Source organism: Sardina pilchardus, chromosome 10 (assembly GCF_963854185.1).
Source record: "Sardina pilchardus chromosome 10, fSarPil1.1, whole genome shotgun sequence".
NCBI lineage: Eukaryota > Metazoa > Chordata > Actinopteri > Clupeiformes > Clupeidae > Sardina > Sardina pilchardus.
This window is the reverse complement of record NC_085003.1, coordinates 1,151,154-1,175,338: the sequence shown is the minus strand read 5'-3', so window position 1 is coordinate 1,175,338 and position 24,185 is coordinate 1,151,154. Positions and strand designations below refer to the sequence as shown.

At 41.3% G+C, this 24,185-nt stretch overlaps 1 pseudogene; it reads right to left on the bottom strand.

The window, feature by feature from the left end:
* Nucleotides 1-6,935: 6,935 nt before the first annotated feature.
* Nucleotides 6,936-21,629, bottom strand: LOC134094318 (uncharacterized protein K02A2.6-like; annotated as a pseudogene).
* Between the last annotated feature and the right edge of the window lie 2,556 nt (nt 21,630-24,185).

The window sequence follows — 24,185 nt, the reverse complement described above, 5'->3', positions numbered from 1 at the left end:
AGTTCAACAAATCAACTTCTTACTCAGCGTCGTAGTACCGATTAACACCAATGAAGATAACCAGGTTTTGTCAACCCCGGTTTAGCAAAGTAACCCTGGGTTACATCTGGGTAGGTTGAACTGGGGTTAACCTCATCGGAGTTGGTGCGCGTTCACATAAAATGGGCGGGTTGCAGCGCAAATCATCACTTTTAATGATGACGCGATCACGTTATTTTACGGATAAGCAATGTGCAATGATTATAAAAAGTGCGAGGAATTAAAACCCACTTTACTATACATCAAATAGCCTACGTCGGCAGCAAACAAAGCAAGACAAGGCTGTTGGCAACGTAGGCTATTGCAGATCGGATATATGAAAGTAAAGTTTTATTTCATGTTCCTTAAATAGCCTATGTGTTACGCAGGATTAATAGCTTGCGGAATGTCTGAAATGTGTTGAAATAAATAAATTTTGAGTTCATAAGAGTCCTACAGATGCAACACAATTCATGCCATGTATATGAATAAATATTAATAAAGGATAATTGAATGTTTAGCCCCATTGACTGATTTAGTGTATGCCTATCCTGTGAACATTTTAGATGCAACGGCAGTGCCGCTGGCAGCAGGTGAAAATGAAACTCAAAAACATTCAGAAGGTTTATAGGCCTAGTTATAGCTTGCATTAATATGTCTTAATTATGAAAATGTTATATTGCCAATGCTTATAGCCTCCACTTTGCCTCGATCAGCTGACAAATGCAACGAATTCCCTCGGCTGAGAATGTATAGGCTATCTTTCATAGAGAATATTATATGGAGAAAGATTCTGGCGGTCTTTAAAAACCCTCGCCTTGCGAAGAAAGGCGCTTACAATTTGCGCTCCAATAATGTATCTTCCAAGTAGCCTACGTCGACATTGTGGGGTGTGGTTAACCGCAAACCTCGGGTTAACCAAGATCATAACCTGCTCGGAGGAGTGGGGTATACTACGAATCTCGTTGAACATAACCAGGTTTTCTTTGGATAACCTGGATTGCTAAAAACGAAAGTCGCAATCAGAGTTGAGTGGTACTACGAAACTCACTCAAGGATGAATTTGTCCAACTAGGCTTTCAGCTCAGATCTGTGCGCGTTCTCGTGGTTGGGGTGACTTTGACCAATCGGGAAACGTGGAGACGCACAAGACAGCCTAGGTTAACCAACGATTACTTCCGCATTTATGAGCGGCAGAGAAATCTAGGGTGGTCTTTTTTAGTGTCTAACCCATAACATCAAAAAATCGATGGTCATCAAATATTGCATGGTATGCACGTCCATAGTAGTGACATATTTGCACGCGCAACATAGTTAAAAGCGCCTTCGAGATTCAAAATGTTTGCAGAGGCGGGGCTGAACCTGTTTGAAGTTTGACAGATTAGCACACGTGAGATAACTTCGTTTTTCAAGATAATGGATTGGTTAGAATTGGTCAGAGGGCGGTGATTTTTCACGATTTGAGCTATAACTAAGCACATAACCTGCTCCCGACCAGGTTTGGTTGCGAGCATAAGATACCATGGTGATACAGCGACGCTAAAACAAATCCACTTTCGTATGACAGCATACCCTGGCTTTGAGCGCAACATACCTCGCTAACCCACTAATCGAGATTCGTAGTATACCCCACAGGTTTGAGATGCAGCGTAAATTGCCATGGCAGCATACCTCGGTTAAAACCTATCCACCTTTCGTAGTACGGGTTAACCGGGAAGTTACGCCACACGTGATCAACTTACTCTCGAAGTTACCCAGCTAAGCCAGTAACCCCGCTTCGTAGTACAGGCCCCTCGTGAAGTGCTGTCCCAATCCCAAATACCTATCTGAGCCTATGTGGCCTCACACACTCACTCACTTAGCACCTGAGATCAATTAAGTCTGTGAGTCTTTATTTCTTAGTCTTTAGGGCTGACATTGGGATTGGGCCAATGAATACAAATATCTTGGTATCTGGCTGGATGACAATCTCACATTTAATTACCATATAGCCATCCTAGAAAAACATGTAAATGTTTATTTAGGCCTACAAAGGTGCTGTTGGGAAATTATCAGGTTATTTCAAACATGCTTGTTTGGAATTATGGTCCCTATAGCCTACCCAGGGGGCAAAACCCCCTTTTTTAGGGAAATCAGACATGGGCTGCTGTAAAAGGTTGTCATACAAAAATAAAATCTAGGGTGTCCCAGGATCACAACCTGGGTGGACAACCCGGTCAATAAGCTGTTGTTTGTGTGTTATCACTCTCTTTATGCCCCATTATAAGTCTATGGACGAATATTTTATTGGGTGAATAGGATAAAAATGTTAACAGATATTAATAAAAAAAATTGTGGGAATAGATATTTAGTAGATATTCCCACAAAAAATCCTTAGATGATACATTAAGGCAATACTTTTTTGTATTGCAAGTTTTCTGAAATACTACAGTATAGATTAGGCTCAGCCTAGGTTGTTTCTTACTGTATTTACCCATTAGGTACAACACTGCGGTCAACTCAGCCGCCGTTCGTTTAGCCGTCACTTAGGCTACCTGATCTTTTAAAGGAATACGCCACCCAAAAATGAAATTAAGCCAGTCTCGGTCACCCCCAGAGTTAGAACAGTGAAAAAAACCTAGTTAAAATCCGTCCGGGCATTGTCCTGCTTTGGGAGCAGCGTTTTTAGCTTTAGCTTAGCACAGTTGCTGTAAATGAAGGGTGTCAGTTAGCACGTCCTCCAAAAAAGTGACTGAGACATCTAATTTTTTTTTCTAAATATATCTTGTGAGACGTGTGTTCAGAACGAGTACAAATCATACTGTTAAATCAAACAAGGCTATTACCTGGGCAGATATCTACTTGGAACTATATTCAGCCTCATCACAGGCGAAGCACAGCTAGTCTCACGTAACCATAGCACGTAGCACTTGAAAACTCCTAACTTCCTGATTCGACTGGAACTTCACGGGATGGGATTCAAGTGCTGCTGCTTGAGAACTTTGCGCCTATTTAGCGGTGCTTCGCCTGTGATGAGGCCGAATATAGTTCCAAGTAAATATCTGCCCAGGTAATAACCTCGTTCAATTTTGCATTATGATGTCCTTCTCCAGTCACTGTCCATACATTTCTGTGGAAGGTCCCTTCCTGAGCTGCTCAGGACTTATTATGGACTAGTGACTGGAGAGGGACAGGCAGATTGTGTGGGGCTACCCATTCTACATCGCTGCTTGAGTCATGTAATGCGGAATGCCAAAGACCTGTGCAGAAAGCAGTGAGTGTTCATCACAACACTGAGAATCTTATTCACAATGTTAAATGTATCATACTAATTAAAAATCTATAATCATTTTGCAACCTTTCTTTCTTTGCAGTGCATTAAACCATTATGACCTGGCCATGCACGTCATTGGCCTAATGACACAGGCTACATCTCTGCAGGAGCTTGACGAGGTGGTGGTCAGTGCTACTGTAGTTTTCTCCAGCCCCTGCAATGGGAATGTTGAGGTACATTTTAGGAAGCTGCAGGTCTGATTTGGGACCTTCTCCATTTGAGCACCATTTTCAACAATTAGTACAGGAAATCGATGTTGAGAAAGATGGTGCTCCAAATATTTATTATTGTTCTACATTCATTTCCACACTGGTCCGCTACCTCCTCCCCCAAGCTCCACTGTGGAGTGGACTTCTGTTGGGTTAGTACTGTAATGTAATAGCCTGTATGCTGGGAGCAGCCCTCCATAACTGTGTATTTGTTATTTTTAATTTATTTAGGAAGCTCTAACAATGCTGAATATACATTTGAATGACATTGATTCATTTGACATTCTTGGGCTGCATTATTGTTTCTGTGCCATGTGCATATGGCCAACTGGTGCCCTGTTTGTCAATAATGTACTATTCCAATACAGCAATTGAACGTTTCGTACTCTTCTGTCAGGTGACCTGGGACGCCACGGTACGGGTCCAGTGTATGTTGAGCTTACTGAAAGATATAAACGAGTGCAACGTAAAGCTACACAGGTATATTCATCAATGCAATGTAATCATATGGCTCATATCCTCCGGTGAGAATGAGGATTGGAAAAGTTGAACTAACATTATGCCCAATGAAATATTGTTCAAGAATGTTTATGTTTCAATCCAGAACTACACTAGTGACAACTGGACCCAGGGCATTATGGAGAAGAGCCAGTGGGACCTCAAGCACATCAGGTTCAAGAGGAGAAGGCTGACTAGGGTGGATGACTTTGTCATCCGATACAAAGCAATCCTTAACGGCCTCCTGAGGGAGTTTAATGACTCGAAAAAGACAGGGCAGAAGGTGAAACATAATGCACCCCCCCCCCCCCATATATTTTATGGAGCATCAACAATAATACAACACATCCACAATGGGACTGCAGAATAATGTAAAAGCTTATAATTGACATAATATACATCCCACCCACTTGTCTCTGAGTAAAAAAAAGGGTAACACGAACCACTATAAAAGAAACGTATAATGTCATTATTTTCAAACATAATGACGGCATGTATCACTTGTTTCAACATTTGTGATTTAGCAAAATAGTCATACATCATTAAATTGCCTCAACTATCCTTTTGTTTTTGTTTTGTAGAGACATCGAGTTGACACGGAGACATGGAAAAAAACTTGTACATACAGGAAAAGGGGCCTGTATGTGGAACCCACACGACACGAAACGACACACGACACATGGCACAAAAACAGTACATTGTTGTGTTAGTAAAATGAACAGTACAGCATGTTTACAATGTAATACATCCACACATAAGCTTGATGTTTCTTCATTTTGGATTAATATTTCACTTTGCTGTCTTTTCTTGTCATGTGAACCCTAAGCCCCAACAGACACCCCCAGGGCCATCCTCTCCGGACTGCACTCACCTGTCCACAGAGAGAGATCTGCATGAGGAAGCTGCAGAGGATCTCCAACAGTGGGGTATACTACGAATCTCGCTGAACATAACCAAGCTTTCTTAGGATAACCTGGATCGCTAAAAACGAAAGTCGCAATAAGAGTTGAGTGGTACTACGAAACTCACTCACGGATGGATTTATCAAACTAGGCTTTCAGCTCAGATCTGTGTGCGTTCTCGTGGTTGGGGTGACTTTGACCAATTGGGAAACGTGGAGACGCACAAGACAGCCTAGGTTAACCAACGATTACTTCCGCATTTATGAGCGGCAGAGAAATCTAGGGTGGTCTTTTTTAGTGTCTAATCCATAACATCAAAAAATCGATGGTCATCAAATATTGCATGGTATGCACGTCCATAGTAGTGACATATTTGCACGCGCAACATAGTTAAAACCTTCGAGATTCAAAATGTTTGCAGAGGCGGGGCTGAACCTGTTCAAAGTAGATTAGCACACGTGAGATAACTTCGTTTTTCAAGATAATGGATTGGTTAGAATTGGTCAGAGGGCGGTGATTTTTCACGATTTGAGCTATAAGTAAGCACATAACCTGCTCCCGACCAGGTTTGGTTGCGAGCTTAAGATACCATGGTGATACAGCGACGCTAAAACAAATCCACTTTCGTATGACAGCATAGGCTACCCTGGCTTTGAGCGCAACATACCTCGCTAACCCACTAATCGAGATTCGTAGTATACCCCACAGGTGAGCATTTCTCAAAGTACAGACAAAGCTGTTACAGGGAAGGAAATAGGACAGAGGCGTAGCCTTCTATTACAAAAGTTAATAATACAACTAGTGTTTACAATGTAATACGGCCATACAAGATTGGTTAACTGTGATAACGTCTTAAAATAAAGAACTTCCAGTTGTCCATTTCATTTCAGGATCTTTATTGTACCGAAGGCTACACAAACTTAACTTGCCAATCTTTACTATTTACTCTACGCATCACGGAACATGTCATCAGCACATGTCATCAGTTCTAAGAGTCCACCCTAACCTCTAGTGGCGTGGGGTGGTACTGCATGACCTTACATTAATAGTCAGGATACTACATCCCTCCCCCCTTAAAGGGATAGTTCGGGTTTTAAGACACGAAGTTATATGGGTTCCCCGTCAGCAACGTTGTGCATCAGCACTGACTTGCCCCGCAACAGCGTCCTGTGAGCCGAGATCCAGCCGGTTTTTGATGCTGAAGAAAGTAGTCCGGCAAGTTTCTGGGGTCACGAAAGTAAAGTGTTTTTCTTCTCAAAACCATATGCGTTCAAAAGAGTGATATATTTGCACCACAAAAACGTTGTCCAGGAAAAATTCAAACCTCGTTATCACTTACTTATTTTTCGCGATTCCTATCACTGCGCGCTACTGACAGCTGGACAACGTTTTTGTGGTGCAAATATATCACTCTGTTGAACGCATATGGTTTTGAGAAGAAAAACACTTTACTTTCGTGACCCCAAAAACTTGCTGAAGAAAATAGTCCGGCATCAAAAACGATCAAAAACCGGCTGGATCTCGGCTCACAGGACGCTGTCGGGGGGTAAGTCAGTGCTGATGCACAACGTTGCTGACAGGGAACCCAAAAAATACAACTTAAAAATACTTAAAACCCGAACTATCCCTTTAAGAGTAAACTACTCGGGTGAGCTTAACCATTAACTGTCACCTTACACAATTACCATACTGGGATACCATAACAGTGAAATTGCAAATATGCCATACTGTATCAATAACCTAGACACTCTTAAAGAATGAAACACTGTTATAATGTCTCTCAAAGGATAAATGTCTACAACTTAACAATAAATTCCATGTCTATGGCAACGTTCACAAGTGTTTTTCTTTTTTCTTTTTTTTTTTTCTTTTTACATAACATCATTGAAACAATGAACTATCTAGGAAGGTGGGTGGACTACCATCCTTCCAGTGAATCCCAGAGCGCATTCTTGCTCTTACTTGAGGGATTTCACTACTGCCTTACAAAGTCTTTCAGGTAATCTGGAGTCTGTCTGGTGCGTTCCTGGTGCGCTCCGAGCGGCACAGCACCAGTGATGGTTCTGCTCTCGCCTCTGGTGAATTCCCAGCTGAAGGTTGAACCTGGGCTGTCTCCGTCTGGGCTGACTCAATCACTTCCCCTCCTACTGAAGTTGGAACGACAGAGTCTGTAGGCAAGACCTCCGCGGCTTCCTCTGGAAACGGAAGACTGTAACCCCGCATTCACACTGTCTCCGTCCGTCAACGGATCTCATTCACTTTGCATGGGGCAGACTCGAAATGCATTGTGGGTCCGTCCGTCGCTTCAGCTCCGTTGCCTCCGTCAAGAAAGTTGAGAAATGTTCAACTTTTCAGGCAGCGACGGATCCGTCAGCCAATCAGATCACGTGTATGCAAATACACATACGGCAGATCCAACCTCCGTGATCCGTTGACGGACGGAGACAGTGTGTACGCGGGGTAAGGCTCCACCGTCACCTCTGGACTGGATATGTCGCTCAATGTTGCATGCCGTTTCCGGATCTGGTCAACATGACGCCTCATGATGCGTCCATCTCCTGTCCGTACTGTATAGGATACAGGCCCTGTGTTCTCATCTACAACCGCTGGTATCCACTTGGGTCCATGGCTGTAGTTACGAATGTAAACGTCATCACCAGAAGTAAAACTCCTCCACTTACTGTGTGTGTCATGATTAGGGATGTAACGGTATGAAAATTTAACCCTACGGTTATAGTGACCAAAATTATCACGGTTTTCGGTATTATCGCGGTATTTTAAAAATTGTGTGTACAATATGTTAAGAAAGCGCTGATGGGTGTAGACAAGCTGAAATATTTTAGTTTAAAAAAGTGTTTCTTACATTAAAAATATAGGCAAACCCTTATTACCTTCAGCAGGATACCGATCATTCACAGCAGTGGCAATCCTAGTCTCTGCTCAACCCTCCACACACACAGAAAATGGCTTGTCTTGTTTCTATTGCATATTTTGAATTCATAAACTTTATATATTTTGCTAATAGTTTAGAATATGTTAGGATCTGCATAATTACTTATAGCTAAAAATATTCAGTAATTTGAATACTTCATATTGATTTTTAAACTATTACACTTGTCTTTAATGGCATTACAGGGGTGTTGTGTCTAATTGAGAGCCTGTCACTTTAAGAGATACGTGAAGTAGCCTAATTATACAGTATTAACCTTCATTCAGTTTTAGGAAAGTAGTCACGCATAGTTCAAGGATATCCGTTTTCATTGAATAAAATGTATGTTCAAAAAATCAACAAGTCAAAGAAAATATTGCTGGGATCATAGAAAAGATAAGTGTCTGCAATGTTAACTTCTATGATTTTGGTGAGCACTAGGCTACTGTACATTAGCCTAATGATAGACATGACGCGTGAGCTAACGGGATAGTTGATGGAAAAGATTGCCAATAGGCTGTGTAGCTTTTTTCGGAAATTGAATTAAACACTACAGTAGGCCTAAATGAACTAAATTCCATAGCCTACTGTAGGTAGGTTACCGTGGCATTGTGCTCACTTTTTCCTTGGTTGGAAATGTTGGCTGCTTATAGCTTAACTTATGATTTGGAGTTTCGTATATCTGTTATATCCAATGAGTGACACCCAGCGCTCAACATAAAACTTACGGCATTCTCCTGAGTCCTGATCACGTTAGTGGAATAGCCTAGATTTAATGTGAACGTGTAGTAGGCCTACATAAAAAGACGCAGAGTGGCTACATGATACAGCGCACGTTTTGGGGTGAAAATGTTGCACCCTTTAAAAGCAGGTGTAGCCTTATCCGAATCAGGGTTAAATCCATCAATTAGAAAACAGAATTAGTAAGGTAAACTTGTGTAAACTTGTTTCATAGTAGCCTTCCAGCTTGTGTCAAAAGCAGGCTCGGATGAAGCTGGGAGGAATTAAACACGCGGTAACCACACCGTAGTATCAACCGTGATAATAATGATATTCGAAATGAACGCGGTAATTGTTATCATCAACATTTTTATCATGGTTTACCGTCACACCGGTAATCGTTACATCCCTAGTCATGATGTTCTTTCTGCTTGAGTTGTTTCTTCCGAATCTTTGACTTCACATCAGGCAGTAGAAGATCCAATGTTGAACGCAGCCTTCTGGACATGAGCATCTCAGCTGGTGACAATCCGGTAGTAGTTTGTGGTGTAATTCTGTAATTGAACAGAAATCTTGAGATCCTTGTTTCTAAAGTGTCTCCTTTTGTTTTCTTTAATCCTCGTTTGAATGTCTGAACGGCTCTTTCCGCAAGGCCGTTGGACGCCGGATGGAAAGGTGCAGATGTCTTGTGCTGTATGCCGTTCTGCATCAGGAATGTCTCAAACTCTGGACTTGTAAAGCAAGTCCCATTGTCAGATACTATTAACTGCGGTAGACCATGTGTGCTAAAGCACTGTCTTAGCTTTTCAATAGTAACTTGACTGGTTGCACTGTTTGTTTGATATACATCAATCCACTTGGAGTGTGCATCGACAATAACAAGGAACATCTTACCAAGGTGAGGACCTGCATAATCAATATGCAGTCTGCTCCAAGGTGTCTCCGGCCACTCCCATGGATGAAGCGGCGCCCCAGCTGGACATTTACTGTTTTCTTGACAGGTGTGGCAGGACTGGACTTCCTTTTCGATATCGGAATCCATCCCTGGCCACCACACATACGAGCGTGCTAAGCCCTTCATTCTGGAGATACCTGGGTGCGTATCATGCAGCTGTTTCAAGATGCCGTCCCTTCCCTTCTTCGGAACAACCACTCTCGCCCCCCAGAGTACACATCCATCTCTAACACTAAGCTCCAGCTTCCTCTGGCTGTAGGGTTTGAATGCTGTGTCGACCTCGTTTGGCCATCCCTTCAGACACCAGAGTAGTACTTGAGAAAGTGTCTCATCTTTGGTCGTCCACTGCTTCACTTGAGCTGTCGTGATTGGTGGATCTTCCAATACATCCAGCATAAGGACTTTCTCTGTGTCATCCTCTTCATCTGTTTGTGGCAGAGGCAACCTGCTCAACGCGTTGGCGTTTGCGTGTTCCTTGCCTGGTTTGTAAATGATTTTATATTCATAAGCTGTCAGCAGTGTTGCCCACCGTTGCACTCTCGGTGACCCCATCTGCGGAACAGGCTTCTTTTCATGGAAAAGCGATATTAGCGGTTTGTGGTCGGTGCTGATTGTAAATGTTCGCCAATAGATGTACTTATGGAACCTCTTAATGCCGAACTTGATGGCTAACCCCTCTTTATCAAGTTGCGAATATCACTTCTCGGCTGGTGTCAGTGTGCGCGACATAAAGCCTAATGGTTTCTCGCTGCCATCTTCCATGACATGAGACAGCACGGCGCCTACTCCATATGGTGAGGCGTCGCATGCCAACACCAAGTCTCTGTCTGCTCTATAGTGACTCAGGACTTTGGCTGATTTCAGCATCTGTTTGGATGCTCGGAAAGCATCTTCCTGCTCTTTGTTCCAGGTCCATTGAGCCTCTTTTCTCAGTAATTGATGAAGCGGTGCTAAGTGTGTAGCCAGGTTTGGAAGAAACGTATTAGTAGTTCAGCAGACCAAGGTATGCCTTTAACTCAGTCACAGTGGTTGGCGTTGGGGCCTCTTCGATGGCTGTCACCTTGGTTTGTACAGGGTGCAGGCCTTCTGCATTGATGATGTGACCTAAGTACTCAACCTCATCTTGTAAGAATGCACACTTTGCGTCTGTGAAGTCGCAGGCCGGCTTCTTTTAATCTCTTGAGCACCTCATCCAGCGTGCTCAGGTGCTCTGCTTCATCTTTCCCGGTCAGTAAAATGTCGTCTAAATACACAGCTACTCTAGGCAGGCCTTGTAACAAACTTTCCATTGTTCGCTGGAAAATTGCCGGAGCGGAAGATACTCCGAAAGCGAGCCTATTGTAGGTGAACAGGCCACGGTGAGTGTTTACTGTTACAGTGGGTACGGGTTGAGAATGCACCTTCTCCCGCGGGACTCCCGAAGAGATCCCGCAGTGCGTCAAGCCGATTTTTTTCGAGGCTAAGGCAATGTACCCAAACAACCACCAGGTGGCAGAAAGTTTCAACTGCATTTAATGATGAAGACCGCATATCCGTCAATAGTCGACTCCTTAATCTCATTGAATCATTAAAATGAAGGTGATGACTGGCGAAATTATTCAAACGACACTTCAATGAACCATTGTTGAAATGAATGAAAATGGTTATAGAAATCGCCTACAGCCAGCGTTATAAGAAATATATAAGTAATAGTCAAAGTCTTCTTCCGTAGGCCTATTAAACAGATAGCCTACGGGACGCTCTTTGTTCCGTAAGCTATTTTAAGGAACTACTCAATGCACACACACTGGGTAAACTGGCGCGCTACAAACATTAAAATGTCAAATCATATTTATTTCTCTTTGTCGCCATGATATTGGGGGAAACGCGGAGAGGCGAGATGGTCAGTCCTCGTATTTGTTCTTCGCGTTTCGTTATAAGAAATATATAAGTAATAGTTAAAGTCTTCTTCTGTATTAAACAGATAGCCTACAGGACGCTCTTTGTTCCGTATTTTAAGGAACTACTCAATTCACACACACTGGGTAAACTGGCGCGCTACAAACATTAAAATGTCAAATCATATTTATTTCTCTTTGTCGCCATGATATTGGGGGAAACGCGGAGAGGCGAGATGGTCAGTCCTCGTATTTTTTCTTCACGTTTCGTTATAAGAAATATATAAGTAATAGTTAAAGTCTTCTTCTGTATTGAACAGATAGCCTACGGGACGCTCTTTGTTCCGTATTTTAAGGAACTACTCAATGCACACACACTGGGTAAACTGGCGCGCTACAAACATTAAAATGTCAAATCATATTTATTTCTTTGTCGCCATGGTAGACCTATTGGGGGAAACGCGGAGAGGCGAGATGGTCAGTCCTCGTATTTTTTCTTCGCGTTTCGTCATAAGAATATGTAAGTAATAGTTAAAGTCTTCTTCTGTATTCTCTGCCACATTCGACAACAGCATTCAAGTTCCTTCTCAGCACGATGACGTGACTTTGCTTGCTGTTGGCCCAGAACAACATGCTCGAATTCACCAACAGAGTCGCGGCAACGTTGGTAGATACGGATGCCTGCTCTTCAGAGCCATCACCACAAAGGAGCACTACAGAGCCTGGTGCAAAACCACCAACTGGGATGGATCGAAGGGCAAGCAAGCACTGCCACACAACGTCAAGACCTTTGTGTTGTCAACACTAAGCAGAAAGTTTCCTACGATGGGGAGAAGTGGCCGCAAGGACTGCATCGATAAGATCAACGAATGCCTTCGCAAGCCCCGAAACCCTGGCGATACATTTTCTTTCCTTTAATTCAATAAAACATTGTTTATCTGAAGAACTTTTCCGAGGTTGTCTTGTCTACCAAATCCTAAACTTAAATAGAGTAAACATTTTATCTTATGAAAAAACTCTTAGGGGGAACAGTTAGGCAGCCCTTCCTCCATTATCGTAGTAGGACTATAGGCAATTTATTAGAGGGGTCAAAAAAAACTCATAAAGTAGGCTAGACTAAATGTGTCACTTTAGTGATTGGCTCTTTCAAATGCAAATTAGGTGGATGGTAGTGATGCGCGGTTCAGCCCATCACCCGCGGATATCCGCGGGTTTACCCGCGGGTCGGGCGGATTTGGGTAGGCCTAATAGTTTTTTCTAAATATTGCGGGTGGGTCGGGTCAAAAAAGTAAAAATGCACATTTCTCACTTGTTAACTTCCGACATATTAGGTGGCGATGCGCCTGCAATACAGGAGGTGTGGTCGAGCGCAAAACATAATTTCTCCTAAATTCAGCACCCAATTGCGCCATGCGTGACTGACTGAAAAAGTCAATCGCGCATTCGCTACTTTATGGACATGGAGCCTAATGATCTGGGATATCGAAGGTTGTGCACAATGCGAGAACACCTCGCTTCTGTCATAGGCTACACGAATAAACAGCTGTGCTTGTTAAATGCTTGGCAGTGTTAAACGCAAAAGTAGGCTAGCCTATGAAGTTGCAAGGGGAAATATGAATGGAAACTTGTTATGAAGATGAGATTTAACACTAGCTATGTCTAGGCTGCAGATTATGAATGGTGTGGAGGAGCGCAGATTGTCAAAATGACCGATCATTGTAACCCGCTGTTGTCCTCATGTGGGCTAATTAGGCTAGGAAAGACGTTAAATGCGTTTTTTCCTTTCCGCGGGTCGGGTCGGATTTGGGTCACAATTCGAACATATTTTTGCGGATTGGGCGGGGCGGTTTGGATCTCCTGAAAAGTCGGGTTGGGGCGGGTTTTAAAAAAAGCCCACCCGCGCATCACTAGTGGATGGGCTTTTGAATGGGCCTGCTGCAGGTGAGAGGACAAATCCTAAGAATTTATTGTTTTTAGAAAGTGCCATTATCATTGCCATATTCTCTTAAAACATAGGTTATATATTTGAAAACGAGTTGATTAAAGGCTTCTAATGGTGTTTCTATAATATGATAAAAGCAGAGATTGAGATGTGTGTTTGGAACAGTTTTTCAAATCCCCCGGGGATATTTAGACTCCAGGGTGTTAAGCACTCATTCACAACTGTCCCATCGCTAAATGCTCTCTTGTGTTGCCTAGTATACCTGTCGTAGTGTGCTTTTAATTTGATAGGCCTAATTATTATCTCCGCCAAGGATATAACAAAGTCTATGGATTTGCTATCCAGTAGCCTAATAATTAGGCTATGTGCCACGTCCGATTTCGCAAGTGGTGTAGTAGGCTACATTTAAAAATCGACAGCCGCCTGTGAGATTCATTTCATGAAGAGCAATTGTCTTGTGCGATCATTCCCCCTCCCCCACACTCGTCTAACCAGTTCACTACATTATAGCCTATATGCGGCACTGAGGACGACACTTGAGCCCGACACTATGTCAATGTAAAAATGTGTGTGAGTGCGCGCTGAACCACGAATTAACATATTAACTTTTCTTTTCAGCAGACATCGCAAACATAAAATGAATCTCAAAACAGAAAGTCTTTCATTTTTTTTAATAAATCGATGCATTTTGTTCTGATGATTTCCGGAGAGGTGCCTCGACTGGGTTTCGAACCCCGGTCGCTGGCGTAGGCTACGACTCCTGTGCTTCAACCACTTGCGCCACAGTTGGATGTGAAATTTAACAGGCTTTATTCGGCAGATGTACTTGAAACGCCGATCAAAAGTTCTGACATGTTAAACTGACGTTAGTTATTAATTCACCACATGATAACATGCTGTCATATAGCTTGACGCCCAGCAGCCTATGGTAGTCTATGCCTATCTCTGAATCAACATGAACATGCATACGATACATACGTTGCTAGAAACTTATTTTGCGGAGCTAGGCCTGCTAGTCGATGGTTACAATGAATTACACTCACTGCCCTATCGCATATCTGACCATCCATTGTTACAATGTTACAAAATGCGCGATCTTCTCCATGCATGTAGCCTACGGTTATAAGTAAAGTGACAAGCATAGGCATGTATTAAAGAGATTTCTGTTAAATACATTTTATTTTCAGTCGTCAAAAGTGGTGGGGACAAAATCTGTGATAAGTGCTGGCTACCCAGCGTCGCCGTTAAAATGAACATGCCTCCGTTTTAAAATAGCCTACACATTTCTAAGTATTCCTAGCATGTAAATGTTGCCAAAATGTCCATCTTGTCCATCTCTTTCGTCTTCGCCTTGACGTTGACAATAATAGCCTATTCACGGAAATGCGGTCTTGTAACCGTAATGAATTCATGAATTAATCTAAGGTTGCCTTTCGAGTATTTCAGGTTGAATTGAAGGCTATTTCCTTCTGATAGGCCTATATGTTTCTAAAACCATTTTCATTCATTTCAACAATGGTTTATTGAAACGTCGTTTGATTAATTTCGCCAGTCATCACTTTAATTTTAATGATTAAATGAGACGGATATGCGGAGCATTTCTCTCCCTCTCCATTGACCAAAACGTTGCTCTGGCATCTCTGCTGGACTGACTGAGTTATAGGCTACGTCGAGTGAGAGAGCTGTGAGGTAGGCTGTAAACATTGGAAAACTCTGCAACTGCAATCTAACATGCCGAGCGTCATGTCTCTTTTCTCCGCTTGTCACCAGCGCGGTGTCCTCGGGTTTTTCCATGAGCCGAACCTTCATATTATTAGGGCGGTCTATGTTGCCCCCTTGCGGTTGCAGTTTTCCCGATGCTTCGGGAGTCCCGATGTGCGGGAAAGAAAGGAGCATTCTCAACCCGTACCATCTGTAGGTATTTCTTGGATTCGTCATCCATCACAATCTGTTGATACGCATGACTTAAATCAAGCTTGGAGAACTGTTTCCCTCCTGTAAGTGTGTTAAACAAGTCTTCCACACGGGGAATAGGGTATTGCTCTAGCGAGGAGGCGCTATTTACAGTCAGTTTGTAATCGCCACAAATCCTGACAGAACCATCCGGTTTCAGGACAGGTACGATGGGTGCTGCCCATTCAGCATACTTGACTGGTTCTATAATGTTCTCCCTCAGTAGTCTCTCTAACTCCTCTTCTACTTTCGCCCTCATGGCATACGGAACTGAGCGGGGCCGGTAGAACTTAGGACAGGCTTCAGCAGACACTCTAATTGTTGCTTTCATGCCTTTCAACATGCCTAACTCTTCTTTGAAAACATCTTCATGCTTTGAGAGCACATGCTGTAGCCCTGAGTCTCTGTTCTCACATGTTTTATCTCGTCCCACTTCAGCTTTAGAGTCTCTAGCCATCCTCTTCCTCACAAGCTAGGTCCAGTACCCTTTACTACCACTAGGGGCAATGTTTTGACTTGCTGTCGTGCATAGGTCACTTCCTCATCTGCTACTCCCACTACTTTAATTTTCTCTCCTGTATAAGACCTCAGTGAAAGTTTAGTCTTCTTCAGCTGTGGACGTGTGTTCTCTTTCCACATCTTATGAAATGTTGTCTCATTCATAACACTCACACTGCATCCTGTGTCAATTTCGAAATTCACTTTCTTCCTGTTTACTTCCACGTTTACTTCGAACGGCTTAATTCTCTTTATTGAGGTTTCTGTTTTAATGCAGGCTAATGTGAATGCTTCTTCCTCCGAAGAATTACTGCTATCCTGCCTCTCACATACATTGTGTGCTCCTTGTGAACGCGCACGCCGCTCCTCTCTGTGTGGATTCTTTTCATTATGACCGCCGCTAGCGTAGCTAGCGAAGCGGTCATATAGTTGTTGTCAAAGTTTTTTTTTTTTTTTTCTTTTTTCTTTTTTCCCGTCATTTTTCGTCAACGATTCCCGGGGCACCGTAACACCGGAGCGCATGAAACTTGGTGGGCATGTAGCCCCAGTAGAGTTCTATGGAAAATTTTCGTTTCGTCCCCGGGGGTCACTCCACCCCCGCGCTGCCCCCGCCCGAAGCCCAAAAATGACAGTTTTTCCTACATAACTACCTGAACCGTGGCACCGAGGATGACAAAATGTTTATGGTATGTTGTTCTCTAGAGCTTGCATCAACTTAGCTTATAACCAGTCATTTGTGATTTGCCCCCCCATCGTAAAAATTGAAAATGCAATGTAATATTGCTTTAATTGCCCCTATCTTCAGATGAGATGTTATGAACTGCACCAAATTTCATGTGTATGATTAACCTGACACCCTCTGGGAGTATGCCAAGTTTTGTGGAATTTCATCCATGGGGGGCTATAAAATAAATGGATTTATGTGTACATTCAGGACTGTATACCCATCGGCCAGTAGATGGTGGTATTATCTGGAGTCTAAATCCCCCCCTGGGGATTTCAAAAACTGTTCCAAACATCTCAATCTCTGCTAGTTTTTGTCCTAGAAACATATAAGTGACACCATTAGAAACCTTTAATCAACTAGTTTCCAAATATGTTTTAAAAGAGAATGGTTGCTCTGGGTGCAACAAACATGCAGGAACACACACACACACACACACACATAAATACACACACACACACGCATACCTACACACACACGCACCACTACATACACACATGTACATAAAACATTATACAAACACATGCACAAACACGCCCACACGCATGCACACATACACCCTTACACACACACACACACACACACACACCTACACACACACACACACACACATGCACACACACATCTTTGAGTACATTTTGTGAGACCACCGGAGCTGAGAAGTGAGTGTGTGTGTGATGTACTATAGTGTGTGGGTGCGTTTCTGTGTGCCCATCTGTGTGTTTGCATGTGTGTATATGTGTGTATGTGCATGTTCTGTGTGTGTTCTCTTTCTTTCTCTCTCTCTCTCTCTCTCTCTCTCTCTCTCTCTGTGTCTGTGTTATCTGTGTGTATTCTGTGTGTGTTCTCTCTTTCTCTCTCTGGGTGTGCCTGTGTGTGTGTGTTTGTGTGTGTGTGTGTGTGTGTGTGTGTGTGTGTGTGTGTGTGTGTGTGTGCGAGTGTGTGTGTGTGAGTGTGTGCCTGTGTATGTGTGTGTGTGTGTGTGTGTGCACACGCGCGCATGTGAGTGTGTGTGTGTGTGTGTGTTATCTGATATTGGAGTGACAGTGACGGCAGAGAACACAGTGAACATATACTCAGAGACACATTAAACACACACACAAGCAGACACACACTCACACTAGACAGAGAAGCACTCATACACAAAAGCAAGCGCACACATGCACACACTCAAACATACATAAAAGTTGCAGTAGGGATGGAGTAGGCGATGGAAACACAAGCGTGATTGATATTTGCGGAGAAAATGTGCAGGACTGAGCGGCGGTCATATTGTGTATCGCTTTGCGGTACATCTAGTTTAGTTGCGTGCTTCCTTTACTTTTATTTCGACAAGCCTTGGCGATATGGCCTACTTTTCCACAACTGTGACACTTTGCCTCTTTAAACTTGCACTCGAATGCACTGTGTTGTTTCCCGTGACAACGGTAGCACTCTCTCTTTTTCCAATCTCCCTTTCTCTCTTTTCCCTCCGTTTTCACGCTGTTGCATGCTAACGGTGCTTTGGTTTGCAAGTCTTGAACATTTTTACTAGCAGCCTCAGCAGCTACAGCAATCTTAAATGCCTTCTCAAACGTCAAGTCAGTTTCGGACAGTAAACGTCTTTGAATCCTATCATCATTGACACCGCATACCAGACGATCTCTTAACATTTGCTCCAGTGTAGTGCTAAAGTTACAATTATGAGCTAGTCTCCTCAGCTCAGCTATGTATGAACTGACAGTCTCACTAGGCTGGCGGGAACGCGAGTCGAATTTGTACCTCTGCACAATCTCGCTCGGTTTAGGATTGAAGTGGTTCTTCATTAAAGTAGCAATCTGGTCATATGTTTTAGAACTGGGCTTTTCCGGACTCACCAGGTTCCTTATGAGCTACATTAACTAATTAGTGTGCTTGCAAAAGCACACTATTGTTATCCGTGCGTTTCATATTATCCTTATTATTTATCTTAAGTCCAACTTTTGTCTCCCTATCTTGTCCTAGGAATTTGGAGCTAGAGACGTCGTTCCACCTCTCACACGTGTGTCCTGATGCGAGGATGGTGGCTTGTATACAGCTTTTCGATACGACTCGTCGTTCTCCCGTTATTCCAGTTTTTCCGGTCAATTTTTTCTCATAGGAATGAATGGAAAAGCGATTTTTGAGTGCTGATGCCCACACCTTTTTCCACCTGTAGCCCAAACCGTAAGACATGAAGTCATGAAATTTGGTATGCTGATAGAAGAGCCTACCCTGATTGACACCACCAGGTTTCATGCTCGCCACTGTCACGCCCTAGCGCCACCAACTGGTCAAAGTTGGAAAACACGTTCATGCCCGTAACGTTTGATCCGTATGGCCGATTTTGATAAAACTTATACCATTGGAATCCTCTGACTCAGCCAATTCCAATGAACCATATGACGTCATTTTCCGCCATGATGGATTTTCCCGCCATTTTTAATTTTGTTCAAAGTCAAAGTAAAGCTATCGTGATCTACAGACCAAGGCGAATCAACCGCCTTGATTTCGCCTTCATACGTCCAAGCGTTCGCCTGTGATAACCAATTAAATTCAGCGAGCGAAGCTGCCAAACAGGAAGTGCGCCTATCTTGGTAATGCTGTGACGTATGAAAGCCATATTTGGTGGGATGACTTGAGACCCCATCCAAAGCACCCCCAATAAATTTGGTGTTATTTGGTCTGTCAATGGCTCTATAATTAGCAAAAACGTGTGTGTTGGTGAATGTACACTATTAATCGGAATAGCTTAAATTGCTTAGGTCATGTCAGAGTGATTTAAGATACAATGTTGATATTTAAAAAATAAAAAATCAAGTTATTGCCATTCTTGTTAAACATACTGATGTAATTGTCACAGCACAGTATTGTTTTAACTCAGATTCACACAGTTTGATTACATCACGACAACTCTAATTGAACTCACACAATTTTTGATTGAATGACAGGGATTGTCCGCACCGGTACACTGAAGGTGTAACACAAGGCTTGTCCGCAACGGTGTCTCGTCCTGAGACTGATTAGTTCTTAGAGATGCCATGGCCCCTAGGGGCAAGTACGGACTTACTCGCTGTTGAATATACTCTGTGTTCATTTGCTATACTGGAAAATAAACGATGTTTCACTGTGACGGTGTGTTTTGGATGATTTGTATTGACCTGAGCATTCTGGGTAAATCACTCCCAAAGGATCATGTGACACCCCCACAAAGCCGGCGAAATACCGGAAGTAGAGCGGTGTGCGTGAGGCAACTAGGATTTTAATTAGAATGTATTCCTATGGAAATCGCAGTTACACTTTCAACAGTAAGTGTGTATATTTAGACTTCGAATTTCGTCACATATTTTATATCACAGCTACCTAAGAGTTTACCAAAGATAATGTCGTTGTCCGATTTCAATTTAATAAATGTTTCTGAATTTGGGGAGGTCTCATTATGGAGGCTGTGTTTTCCATGTATTCCTGTAGGAAAAGGTTGTGGCTTACACTTTCATAAGGTTTGTATATTTACACTTCAAATTTCGTTACACCATTTATATCATAGCCACCCTAAGGTTTAACAAAAATAACAACGTAGTCCAATGTTATTTTAATGCATTTTTCGGAATTTGAGAGGTCTAGTTATGAGGGTAGGTAAACTAACTGCAGTTCAAATGCTAATCGCGATTAGCATTTTGCTAATTGGTTTTAACTTTACAGAGGCTGTTTTTATACTGAATTGCAACTGCTGTTATGAAGACAGTTTGGAGCCTGGCAGACGTGAAGGCAGTGAGAGGTAATTAATTCATTGGCTGCCAGCAATTTTCAGTAGCCTGACTCTCGCCAGACCCTTGTAGTTCCGCCATGCTCCACCAGAGGCGTTTCGCTGAGCTCCACACAAGGGTCTGGACGCGAGGGCAATCCAAACCCCTGTGCCAGTGCTCAAAAAATGAGCAACCAATCAGGAGCGCCGAAGCGAGTGTTTGATTCAAATAACAATGGCGGCACGCAGCGAGGAGTCTTGTGCTGACATTGATTCTGCTATTTGAACCGTTTTGTCCGAATCTATCACGTATTCATTCTTTAAAAGATTAACAGAGAATAGTTTTTACTCTTCTTCCGACCGGGTTTGGCAAGAGCTTGAAGAAGCCTAGCACGTCATTCAAGATAACAGGCAAGTGGTTTATCAAATCACATGCGAGGATGTTTTACAAGGACCCGCCTTCAGAAATACATCTCCTATCGAGAAGTCCCAGATCCTTGTGTGAAGCAGACAGCGAACTATAGGATCTGGCGAAAGTCAGGTTAGATTTTCAGTGCAGAGCGCTCCATACTGCCAGACGTTTTACAGCATTTTGACTGTTTTTCCAAGATCCACCGAACGGTGAGCTTTATGACTATGTAAACACCGAAGGTACCAAATGAGAGTAGACTATCTTCTTTCACCAGGAAAAAACGGTTTGTTTCTATCGTTTTCCGTTCTTTAGTAATCGTCAGTAGAACATGGGTTAGTTTTGCTAAAAACACCTGTTTTTGACCAAAAAATTGTGAAAACAATCTTTTTGTGAAAATCAACTTTTTAACGTTATCTGGTCAGTCTCGTCAAGGTTGCTAGGGACTCTGATGGTCGTGTGGTAAATTTTCATGTACTGTAGGCCTCATGTGTTGCTGGGCAGGAGCAGAAGGATGATGACACACATACACACACACACACACACACACACACACACACACACACATATATACACACACACACACACACACACACACATGCACACACATACATACATACACACACACACAGCTGTGCGGTCATGTCCCGGTCATGAACCAGGCCCATTGTAGCCCCAGGGCTACTGTAGAGTAATTAAATCATTCAAGGGGCAGGCCAAGTGGCCTCATCCACGTATGATATCATTTTTATATTGATTGGAAGACAAGGGTCTCCTATTTACATAATGGGAAGACACTTGGGCAAGATTGGCCAGAAGTAAACAAAGGAGGTGTTGTGGGGACACTTAAAACCCCTCTCCCAAAGGGGGCCTCCTCAGAACGTGCGCACCTTCTCCCCAAGGCCTGGGTCGTGGACATCCCGCTGCAGAGGGCATCCATCATTCGTGACTCCTGCTCGGCAACACTTAGGCTCTGCTTGTTCAGAGTTGTGCCTTGGAGGACTCTGCGAATAAAGGCCACAAGCGGCTACTTCTCATCTCAGATCATTCTCCGCTGGTTTTTGTTCAGAGTGCTAAGTTAGATTTAAAGTTAAGTAAAAGTCTGTGGTTTTTTCCACGACATAGTTGGAGGTTCCTACCGAGATAAAGTTAGGACAGGGAAGCGTTCTGCCCCGGGAGAAAGGCCTTCCCTGGTGACAAAGGCGCCTTGGTGAGCATATTTGCTTTATTTATAATAACTTGTCATTGGGGTTGGCTAGATCTCGGGACAGGCGTATTCACCTGATCCTCAAAAAGAATTTTAAAAAGGAGAACTCTGGGGTAAGAAGTTGCTGACAAATTTTCATAGTTTTAGATTTTTTATCTTTTCAAGGTTTTAGGTTTCTTTATTCTTTTCAAGGTTTTTATATTTTTATCGAATTGATGCGATCTTCGATAACATTCTTATTTTTTCATGGTTTTAGATTTTTTATCTTTTCAAGGTTTTAGGTTTCTTTATTCTTTTCAAGGTTTTTATATTTTTATCGAATTGATGCGATCTTCGATAACATTCTTATTTTCTCATGGTTTTAGATTTTTTATCTTTTCAAGGTTTTAGGTTTCTTTATTCTTTTCAAGGTTTTTATATTTTTATCGAATTGATGCGATCTTCGATAACATTCTTATTTTTTCATGGTTTTAGATTTTTTATCTTTTCAAGGTTTTAGGTTTCTTTATTCTTTTCAAGGTTTTTATATTTTTATCGAATTGATGCGATCTTCGATAACATTCTTATTTTTTCATGGTTTTAGATTTTTTATCTTTTCAAGGTTTTAGGTTTCTTTATTCTTTTCAAGGTTTTTATATTTTTATCGAATTGATGCGATCTTTGATAACATTCTTATTTTTTCATGGTTTTAGATTTTTTTTATCTTTTCAAGGTTTTAGGTTTCTTTATTCTTTTCAAGGTTTTTATATTTTTATCGAATTGATGCGATCTTCGATAACATTCTTATTTTTTCATGGTTTTAGATTTTTTATCTTTTCAAGGTTTTAGGTTTCTTTATTCTTTTCAAGGTTTTTATATTTTTATCGAATTGATGCGATCTTCGATAACATTCTTATTTTTTCATGGTTTTAGATTTTTTATCTTTTCAAGGTTTTAGGTTTCTTTATTCTTTTCAAGGTTTTTATATTTTTATCGAATTGATGCGATCTTCGATAACACTCTTATTTTTTCATGGTTTTAGATTTTTTATCTTTTCAAGGTTTTAGGTTTCTTTATTCTTTTCAAGGTTTTTATATTTTTATCGAATTGATGCGATCTTCGATAACACTCTTATTTTTTCATGGTTTTAGATTTTTTATCTTTTCAAGGTTTTAGGTTTCTTTATTCTTTTCAAGGTTTTTATATTTTTATCGAATTGATGCGATCTTCGATAACACTCTTATTTTTTCATGGTTTTAGATTTTTTATCTTTTCAAGGTTTTAGGTTTCTTTATTCTTTTCAAGGTTTTTATATTTTTATCGAATTGATGCGATCTTCGATAACATTCTTATTTTTTCATGGTTTTAGATTTTTTATCTTTTCAAGGTTTTAGGTTTCTTTATTCTTTTCAAGGTTTTTATATTTTTATCGAATTGATGCGATCTTCGATAACACTCTTATTTTTTCATGGTTTTAGATTTTTTATCTTTTCAAGGTTTTAGGTTTCTTTATTCTTTTCAAGGTTTTTATATTTTTATCGAATTGATGCGATCTTCGATAACATTCTTATTTTTTCATGGTTTTAGATTTTTTATCTTTTCAAGGTTTTAGGTTTCTTTATTCTTTTCAAGGTTTTTATATTTTTATCGAATTGATGCGATCTTCGATAACATTCTTATTTTTTCATGGTTTTAGATTTTTTATCTTTTCAAGGTTTTAGGTTTCTTTATTCTTTTCAAGGTTTTTATATTTTTATCGAATTGATGCGATCTTCGATAACACTCTTATTTTTTCATGGTTTTAGATTTTTTATCTTTTCAAGGTTTTAGGTTTCTTTATTCTTTTCAAGGTTTTTATATTTTTATCGAATTGATGCGATCTTCGATAACACTCTTATTTTTTCATGGTTTTAGATTTTTTTTTATCTTTTCAAGGTTTTAGGTTTCTTTATTCTTTTCAAGGTTTTTATATTTTTATCGAATTGATGCGATCTTCGATAACATTCTTATTTTTTCATGGTTTTAGATTTTTTATCTTTTCAAGGTTTTAGGTTTCTTTATTCTTTTCAAGGTTTTTATATTTTTATCGAATTGATGCGATCTTCGATAACATTCTTATTTTTTCATAGTTTTAGATTTTTTATCTTTTCAAGGTTTTAGGTTTCTTTATTCTTTTCAAGGTTTTTATATTTTTATCGAATTGATGCGATCTTCGATAACACTCTTATTTTTTCATGGTTTTAGATTTTTTATCTTTTCAAGGTTTTAGGTTTCTTTATTCTTTTCAAGGTTTTTATATTTTTATCGAAT